Raw genomic sequence first — 8,619 nt, forward strand, 5'->3', positions numbered from 1 at the left:
CCCCTTGGCTAGACTTAGTGACTCATTTCCAAAGAACACAGTAGGATAAAAGGAAACTTCACAGTGGGGAAATCTGGCAAACACTATCTTAACTGAATGTTGAAGGTTAACACCCTCAGTGATGTTGTATGGATTATCACATTCCCCCTCATATGATGTGATGAACAGGCACTTCACCGCTGTGGCCTTCTTTGCAAAAACCATAACCCCAGTTTAATCATAAGAAAAACAGCAGATAATCCCAGACTGGGGGACATTCTACAGGTTACCTGGTCAATACGCCTAAAGAGTGTCAAGGTCATAACAAACAAGGAAAGACTGAGAAATTGCCATAGACCAGAGAAGAGTGGGATAACATGACAACTAAATGCAGTGTGGTACCCGGGATTGCATCCTAGAACAGGAAGAGGGCATTTCTGGAAAAACTGATGAAATCTATATAAAGTCTAGAGTTTAGCTGATAGTAATGTACTAATGTCTGTTTCTCAGTTTTGACAAATATCCCATGGTAATATAAAGTGTTAACAATGGGGGAAACTTGATGAGGGTCACACAGGGACACTCCTTACTCTCTTTGCACCTATTTGGTAACTCTAAAATTATCCAAAAATTAAAAGTTTATTCAAAATTTTAAAAGTAAATGTAGGGTCTCCAAATTTACGGACTGAAACCAACAGTGACCTGAAATTTCGTCAATCTTTGCTTAGCAAATTACTCATGTAAATAAAGTGGAAAGCTAATCTTACTTAAGAAAAGAGTTCAGATTTACTAATTCTTTTTTAAAAATCAAGCACCTAAGCATCTCTACTACACTAAGAGATATTAGACTAATGGGTATTACCATCTGCCCTTGAGAGTAATTTTTATTCTTTACTTCCCTGGAGTAACAAGTACTCAACATCATAAAGATATCAACTCTCCCAAAGTTAATGTACAAGTTTAGTCTGTAACTGGAAAACACTGGAAATTTAAATGTCTTCCAGCAGGAGATTAGTTATATAAATTATGGTAAAAGTTATAAATGCTGCCTGGGAGATGCCAGAGGAAAAGGGCAGCATGGAGTCTTTCACTAAAGGCAAGCTCCTGGTGCCTAGAACAGAGGGAGAATCACCCTGTCCAGATCATTACAGAGTGGAGTCTGTGGTGGGCCAGTGTCTAACTGCCAGACACCGAGGCAATGAAGACTTGGGCACCAGATCCTCTTGCAACCAAATCCTGTTTGGGACCTAAGAGGCATCCTATATGAATATGACTGAGAATGTAACATACATCATTGTTATAAGTCTTTCACTCCTCCCCACCCCACAAATTCCAACACTGCAAAGTACAACACAGCCCCCGCAAACAGCAGACAGATTTTGTTTGTCTGAAGTTTACCTGCCCCTGAAGGTGTTTGGGTTTGGTCCCTAAGTAGTCTCATCACCTGGAGCAGCTCCACTGCTGAAAAGCTCACATTTTGCTCTCTGACCATGGCCTCCCATCCTCTCAGCTCCCCCTGTCCCTCCCACTCACCTCCCACCTCCTGCACCGTCCAGGGCTCCAATCTTTGAATCCAACCAGCTTCCCTAGTTTGCCACCACCTTCCTGGCCTCAGGTCCTTCCCCAGCCAACCTGAACCCCACAGTTGTCACTAGAGTTCTCTACAGAGTCACACAAGTGTTCTATTCTCACTCTCCATTCACACACAGTCCCCGCAACAGAGCACCTACCCTGGCAGGCCTCTGAAGCTAGGATTTGTCTTCTCTGCCCCACCCTCAGGAGGCCTGAGGTGGGATCCAGGACTCTATACAAGCTTAAAAAGCTTCCCGGAAGAGGGGCTTCCATTGTGGCACAGTGGTTAAGAATCTGCCTGCCAATGCAGGGGACATGGGTTCGAGCCCTGGTCTGGGAAGATCCCACAAGCCACAGATCAACTAAGCCCGTGCACCACAACTACTGAGTCTGTGCTCTAGAGCCCACAGGCCACAACTACTGAGCCTACATGTCACAACTACTGAAGCCCGTGCGCCCTAGAGCCCGTGCTCCACAACAAGAGAAGCCGGCTCAATGAGAAGCCCACGCACCGCAAGGAAGAGTAGCCCCCGCTCGCCACAGCTAGAGAAAGCCCACGCAAAGCAAAGAAGACCCAACGCAGCCGTAAATAAGTAAATAAGTAAATAAATAAATAATTAAGCAAGCAAGCTTCCTGCTCCGAAAAATCGAATTCCCTGGTTTAACCATATGCTGACACAATGTTTGACATTCAAAATACTTAACAATTGTTGTGGAGCCACTGGAAGTCTCATAAACAACTTGCGAGGGTGTAATTTATTTATTTATTTATTTTTTAAAATTAATTAATTAATTTATTTTTGGCAGGCGGATTCCTAATCACCGCACCACCAGGGAAGTCTGCAAACATTTTAAGTTTGTAGATCATCTAAGAAATTGACATCTGGATCTGTTCCCAATATTAAAAAATTTTTTTTCAAGTATTCTTGCCTTTTAAACATAATTTATAGAAAGATTTTACTTTTTTAAAGTAATAAACTTTGTTTCTTCAACTTCACTTTTTTTTTTTTTTTTTTTTGGGGGTACGCGGGCCTCTCACTGTTGTGGCCTCTCCCGTTGCGGAGCACAGGCTCCGGACGCGCAGGCTCAGTGCCCATGGCTCATGGGCTCAGCCGCTCCGCGGCATGTGGGATCTTCCCAGACCAGGGCTCGAACCCGTGTCCCCTGCATCGGCAGGCGGACTCTCAACCACTGCGCCACCAGGGAAGCCCGCGAGGGTGTAATTTATTACAACCACTTTGCAAAACTGTTTGGCAGCTGACCACATGCACATTCAGGTAACAGAGCAATTCCTTTCCTAGGAAAATACCCAATGAAATGTGTACATGAGCTCCCGAAAGTCATATACAAGAAAGACTATTCATAATAAACCCAACCTGGAGACAATCCAAATATCTGTTGACAGTAAATGAATAAACTGTGGAATATTCATGCCATGACATACTACACAGCAATGAAAATCCACAAACTACTGTGACATACGATATGGGTGAATCTCACAAACACAGTGTTGAGCAAAAGAAGCCAGACAGAGAGTACATGATTGTTTTACTCCAATTATACAAAGTTTAGAATCAGGCAAAACTAACCTATGGTGTTAGATGTGAGCATAGTAGTGAGTTTGGGGGAGAGAAAGGGGGCATGAGAAGGGGTGATCTGGGGTGGTAACACGTATGTGTTCATTTTATGATGATTCATCAAGTTGTAGATTAGGGTACACACTTTTCTGTAAATACATAATACATCAATTTAGAAGTCTTATATTTGCAAGAGCCGGGGAAAGGAAAAAGTATTCAGCAATGCCCCTGCTGAGGTGTGACTGGAATGGCTGCCAAGACACACCCAATCTGTCCACATGGTGCGTATCGTCTAGACTGCAGCCCTGGTTGGCCACCCAATCCATGCTGACAAGAAAGTGTCTTCTAGAGGGGTGGGAGGGAGATGCAAGAGGGAGGGGATATGGGGATATAAGTATACGTATAGCTGATTCACTTTGTTATACAGCAGAAACTAACACAACAGTGTAAAGCAATTATACTCCAATAACGATGTTTAAAAAAAAAAGACTGGCACTTCTAAATTTTAAAAATTTATGTTTATCTACTATGACAACAAAAGGGGTATAATTTGTGCTATGGAAAACTTTAGTGGTGCAAGATTCTAACAGCAGCATACACCTACCACCTCCCTGTTAGCTGCTTTTTCTTTTCAATGTGACTTGCAGGAATAAACTATGGTCCAACATTCAAAAAAAAAAAGAAATATATAGGAATGTATAGACATATACATTATGAGCATTTCTGTTTTATAGCTATTCAAAAACAATGATTACAATGATGAAAGTGTCAAATTGGGTCCATCAAGCCTCTATCATTAATGTACCAATGTAATACCACTTATTGGCTTCTTCTGAAATAAAGCTAGTAAAGAAAATTAAAAACAAAAACAAAAACAAAAACAAGAAGGTGTTTACCTGAACAATACATATTTACCCAAATGCCTATTGGATGTCTCGACCTGGAATTCCCACAATGAATTTGCGTTAAGAGCCTCCAATGGATCTCAATACCTAAGTCCCAAGCCTGCCCCACCTGGAGTGTAACTGCTTCTGAGTTTAGGGCACCACCGTCCACACAAACCAGAAATATGGGGTAGGGGCAGGGCATGGGGGGCCCTCATGGTCCTTCCCACTTCTCCTTCATGCCTTAGGGCCTGGAGGACCCATCAATTCCACCAGTTAAAACTATCCCACCCTACCTGCTCACACTGCCCCTGCTCCGGTCCAGACCCTCGTTATCTCCCACCAGGGCTCTTACCTGGGTCTTCTCTGGTCTCTTTGCCCCAACTCCTGCCCCTCCAATGCACCTTTCATTCTTCATAGTGATCCTAATACCCAAACTGCTTAGCATGACATCAAAAATATTCTTGTGGATGACTGTAAGTGTACCCCTCACTGGCCTTCTCTCACCCTCATACTTTATACTCCATAAATAATAAACCACCTAGCAGTCCCCAAACAAACCATGCTAGTTCATATAATTATACTTTCTACGTGCTGGGAAGGTCTTGAGCGCTCTTTCAATTTGAATTTCCCTTTCCCTGTTACAAGGATAACTTCCTGAAAAAAACAAAACCCTACTTCCTTAGGTGTCTAGCATTCTAACATATCACTTTGTCCCTTATAAAGATTGTTGTTTATCAGGTGTCCCCCCCAGCCTAAGGCCCCTTCAGAAAAACACTTAGAGACTCCACGCTTCCACTACAGGTGGCTCAGGTTCCATCCCTGGTCAGGGAACTAAGATCCTACAATGCCACGTGGTGTGGGCAAAATAAATTTTTTTTAATTAAAAAAAAAAAAAAAGAACAACAGAGATACAACATATCACTGTGCTCACAGCTGGAGAGAAACACTAATGGAAAAAGGTCATACAGACACAATAGACAGGAAACCCAGAGGCAAGGAAAAGCAAAGATGATCAGAACCCCCAGGAAACAGACTCATGCTACCTGGGTGACAGGTGAAGATGATTACTTTTGGTCCTAGATTTATATCATTCTGTATAATGAAGCATAACTAGTGTCATCCCATTATGGTTAAGAGCATGGATCCAGAGCCAGACTGCCATGGTTTGAATCTTGTATCTGGTTACTTATCATCTGGGTCTTTGGGCAAGATCCTTACCCTTTCTGAGCCTCAGTTTCCTCACGTGAAAAATGGGTTGTTGTGGGAATGTAAAGAGTTAATACATGGAAAGCACTATGGCATACTGTAGGTGCCTAAAAGTGCTAGTTATTATGATGTTCATAAGGTGAAGTCAAAAAAGAACCTAAGGGCCTTCCCTGGTGGTGCAGTGGTTAAGAATCCACCTGCCAATGCAGGAGACAAGGGTTCGATCCCTGGTCCGGGAAGATCCCATATGCCGCAGAGCAACTAAGCCCATGCGCCACAACTACTGTGTCTGTGCTCTAGAGCCCGCGAGCCCCAACTACTGAGCCCGTGAGACCCAACTACTGAGCCCATGTACCACAACTACTGAGCCTGTGCTCTAGAGCCCACGAGCCACAACTACTGAGCTTGCAAGCCCCAACTACTGAGCCCACGTGCCACAACTACTGAGCCCAAGTCGCAACTACTGTAGCCCATGCACCTACGGCCCACGCTCTGCAACAAGAGAAGCCACTGCAATGAAAAGCTCGCGCACCCCAACGAAGAGTAGCCCCCGCTCACCACAACTAGAGAAAGCCCGTGTGCAGCAACGAAGACCCAACGCAGCCAAAAAAAAAAAAAAAAAAAACCTAAAATGTTCATATATTGGGGGGAAAAATTTATATCCGTAGATTAAGTCAGTCACAGGCTCAAATTCCAACTCTGAAATTTTAAACCATCTCTCCCTTTATCCCAAGATAACTCAAAGATCAAGTTCTTAGACCCCCCAACACAGATGCCTGAATCTTGGTTTCCTCAACTCCCTCTAACATGGGACTTAAACCATGAAGTTTTTGTAACTTCAATATGGCTACAGGACGAGTCCTGGAAACATGATTCTTCTTAGGTGTCCCGCTTTCCTCTCTTAAAGGTGATTAGGATAGTGCTTCCTCACCTTAGAAATGACTAATGAGAAATGAGAGATAATTAGGGTTTTCTACTTAATACTTTCACTAGGTTTCCTTAAGACTAAATAATAGAGTCCGCCTGCAGATGCAGGGGACGCGGGTTCATGCCCTGGTCCGGGAAGATCCCACATGCTGCAGACCGGCTGGGCCCGTGAGCCATGGCCGCTGAGCCTGCGCATCTGGAGCCTGTGCTCCGCAACGGGAGAGGCCACAGCAGTGAGAGGCCCGCGTACTGCAAAAAAAAAAAAAAAGAAAAAAGAAAAAGAAAAAGACTAAATAATAATAATACACAATAAACTAGGTTTCCTTAAGACTAAATAATAATAATACACAATAAACTCTCTACTTATAAACAATAAAAAGACCAATTAGAGCAAATGCCAGAGAAAATATGGGTACTGTGATATTTTATAGTATTTTACACTATTTTCACCTTTTGCTGTAAGCATTGACTTGTTACCCTTTTCCTTCCTATAAGCAGCTTTCACAATCTACCCTTCCCACCAGGATGGGGACTCAGGTAATAAGAGCCATGATTTATTGAGAACTTACTGAATGATAAGACTCGTGCAGACATTATTGTGGCTGGCTAAGAGCTGTCTCTCAAAATCCATTCTCCCCTTCTCCCACCATGGTGAGCCATATTTGACCATGTGGGTAAGGACATGGAGCAGCTGCCCCCAGTGCTGTGATTGGCGGAGCTGCCTCACCCACTTGGGTCCCTGGACAGCCCATGGAGCACAACCTGCCCTGCACAGTTACCAGAGAGGAACAAACTCCAACTGAAGGATCTTTTTGTTATAGCACCTAAGTATCTTAGTTAATCCCTAAATTACATGGGGAAAGAATGGTATTAGTAACTACTACCTCATAGGGTTACTGTGAGGATGAAATGAGAGGCTGAAGGTGGAGTGCTTACAATAAACATTTGTAGTACTATTATTACCCCCATTTTACAGATGAGGAAGTGGTAAGTCAAATGTCCAAGACCAGGGCTTCCCTGGTGGCGCAGTGGTTGAGAGTCCCCCTGCCGATGCAGGGGACACCGGTTCGTGCCCCGGTCCAGGAGGATCCCACATGCCGCGGAGCGGCTGGGCCCGTGAGCCATGGCCGCGGAGCCTGCGCGTCCGGAGCCTGTGCTCCGCAACGGGAGAGGCCACAACAGTGAGAGGCCCGCGTACCGCAAAAAAAAAAAAAAAAAAATGTCCAAGACCATACAGTTAATAATTGGTAAGTCAGGATCGGAACTCAGACATCCATCCCTGGAGCTGATTTTGTAATCCCCATGCTATTCTTCTTCAAGGAGTCTAAGATGAGATAATATTGGGCGAGGGGTCATACAGCGTGCAGATCAGAGGTTTGAAGTTCAGTCTGAATCCTGGCCTGCCACTCACTGCTAACGTGATCCTGGGAATACATGAAGGACCTGGCTGAGTCCCAGGGTTGTGCTCAGGAGAGCACCATAGTTGACAGCATGGACTGTGAAGGCCAATGGATGTCCAATTCCGCTCTGCTACTAACAGATTTGTGATTTACGCGCAAGGTCTGGTTTTCTCATGTGTGAAATGAGTGATGCCACCCATATCATGGGACTGTAGTGAAGGTTAAAGAAGGTAACATATACAAAGAACTCATGACAGAGCCAGGCACAGCTCAGCATTCAATAACGCAGGTATCAGGAGGAAGCAGGGGAGAGCTGGGACCTCCTGCCCCTCCTCTACCTGCTCCACCACTTCTATTTTGTGGACACTGAGAATCATAACCAACATTTGTGCAACTTTCCACCCTGGAGAACAGCACATCATCATCTCTTCACCACAAGCCTGGGAGGGAGCTAAAGGCAGGAATGATTATAATTCTCACTTGGCAGATAGGAAACTGAGGCACAGTATTCCCATGGTCACGTTCGCGGTGAGTGGCAGGCCAGGATTCAGACTGAGCTCATAACCTCTGATCCGCACGCTGTATGGCCCCTCACTCAGCTACCTCTCCTCCCAAAACGTTCCAGGTCAGAGAGAGAAGTGTTTTCTCCATGAATGAACGAATGAATACACTTTAAATTTTTAAAATTAACTTGACAAATGAAAAGAGGGTGACAATCGTACAAAGGTTAAACCTAGGTCCCACCTTGCCGTAGCTTTGGATCCTTGACCCACAGACTGAGGGACCTGTGGGTCCCTCAGTTTCCCAATCATTAAGATAAGGATTCACCCCCTTTGCAAGATTCCGTGGGCATCAAATAAAGCACTGTGTAGCTGGCACATATTAGGTTTCTATAAACAGAAAAAAACAAAACCAAACAACAACCGCTAATGGTTGTTTCTGGAGCAATTCAATACCTGCCAGGCACTGAGGAAGACTCTACCGCGGGGCGGGGCGGGGCAGCAGTCGTCTGGGGAAGTGAAAGAGGAGCCCGTTTGGCCGATTAGAGAAATGAGCTGCCAAGAACCGGCA

At 44.5% G+C, this 8,619-nt stretch overlaps 1 protein-coding gene across 1 annotated transcript in view; it reads right to left on the reverse strand.

Annotated features, from left to right (window-relative positions):
- Positions 1-8,619, reverse strand: part of LOC103091089 (solute carrier family 22 member 16-like) — a 14,884-nt gene that overhangs the window by 5,748 nt on the left and 517 nt on the right. The gene's annotated exons all lie outside the window — the stretch shown is intronic.

The sequence above is a fragment of the Lipotes vexillifer genome, unplaced genomic scaffold (genome assembly GCF_000442215.2).
Source record: "Lipotes vexillifer unplaced genomic scaffold, Lipotes_vexillifer_v1.1 scaffold721, whole genome shotgun sequence".
Lineage (NCBI taxonomy): Eukaryota > Metazoa > Chordata > Mammalia > Artiodactyla > Lipotidae > Lipotes > Lipotes vexillifer.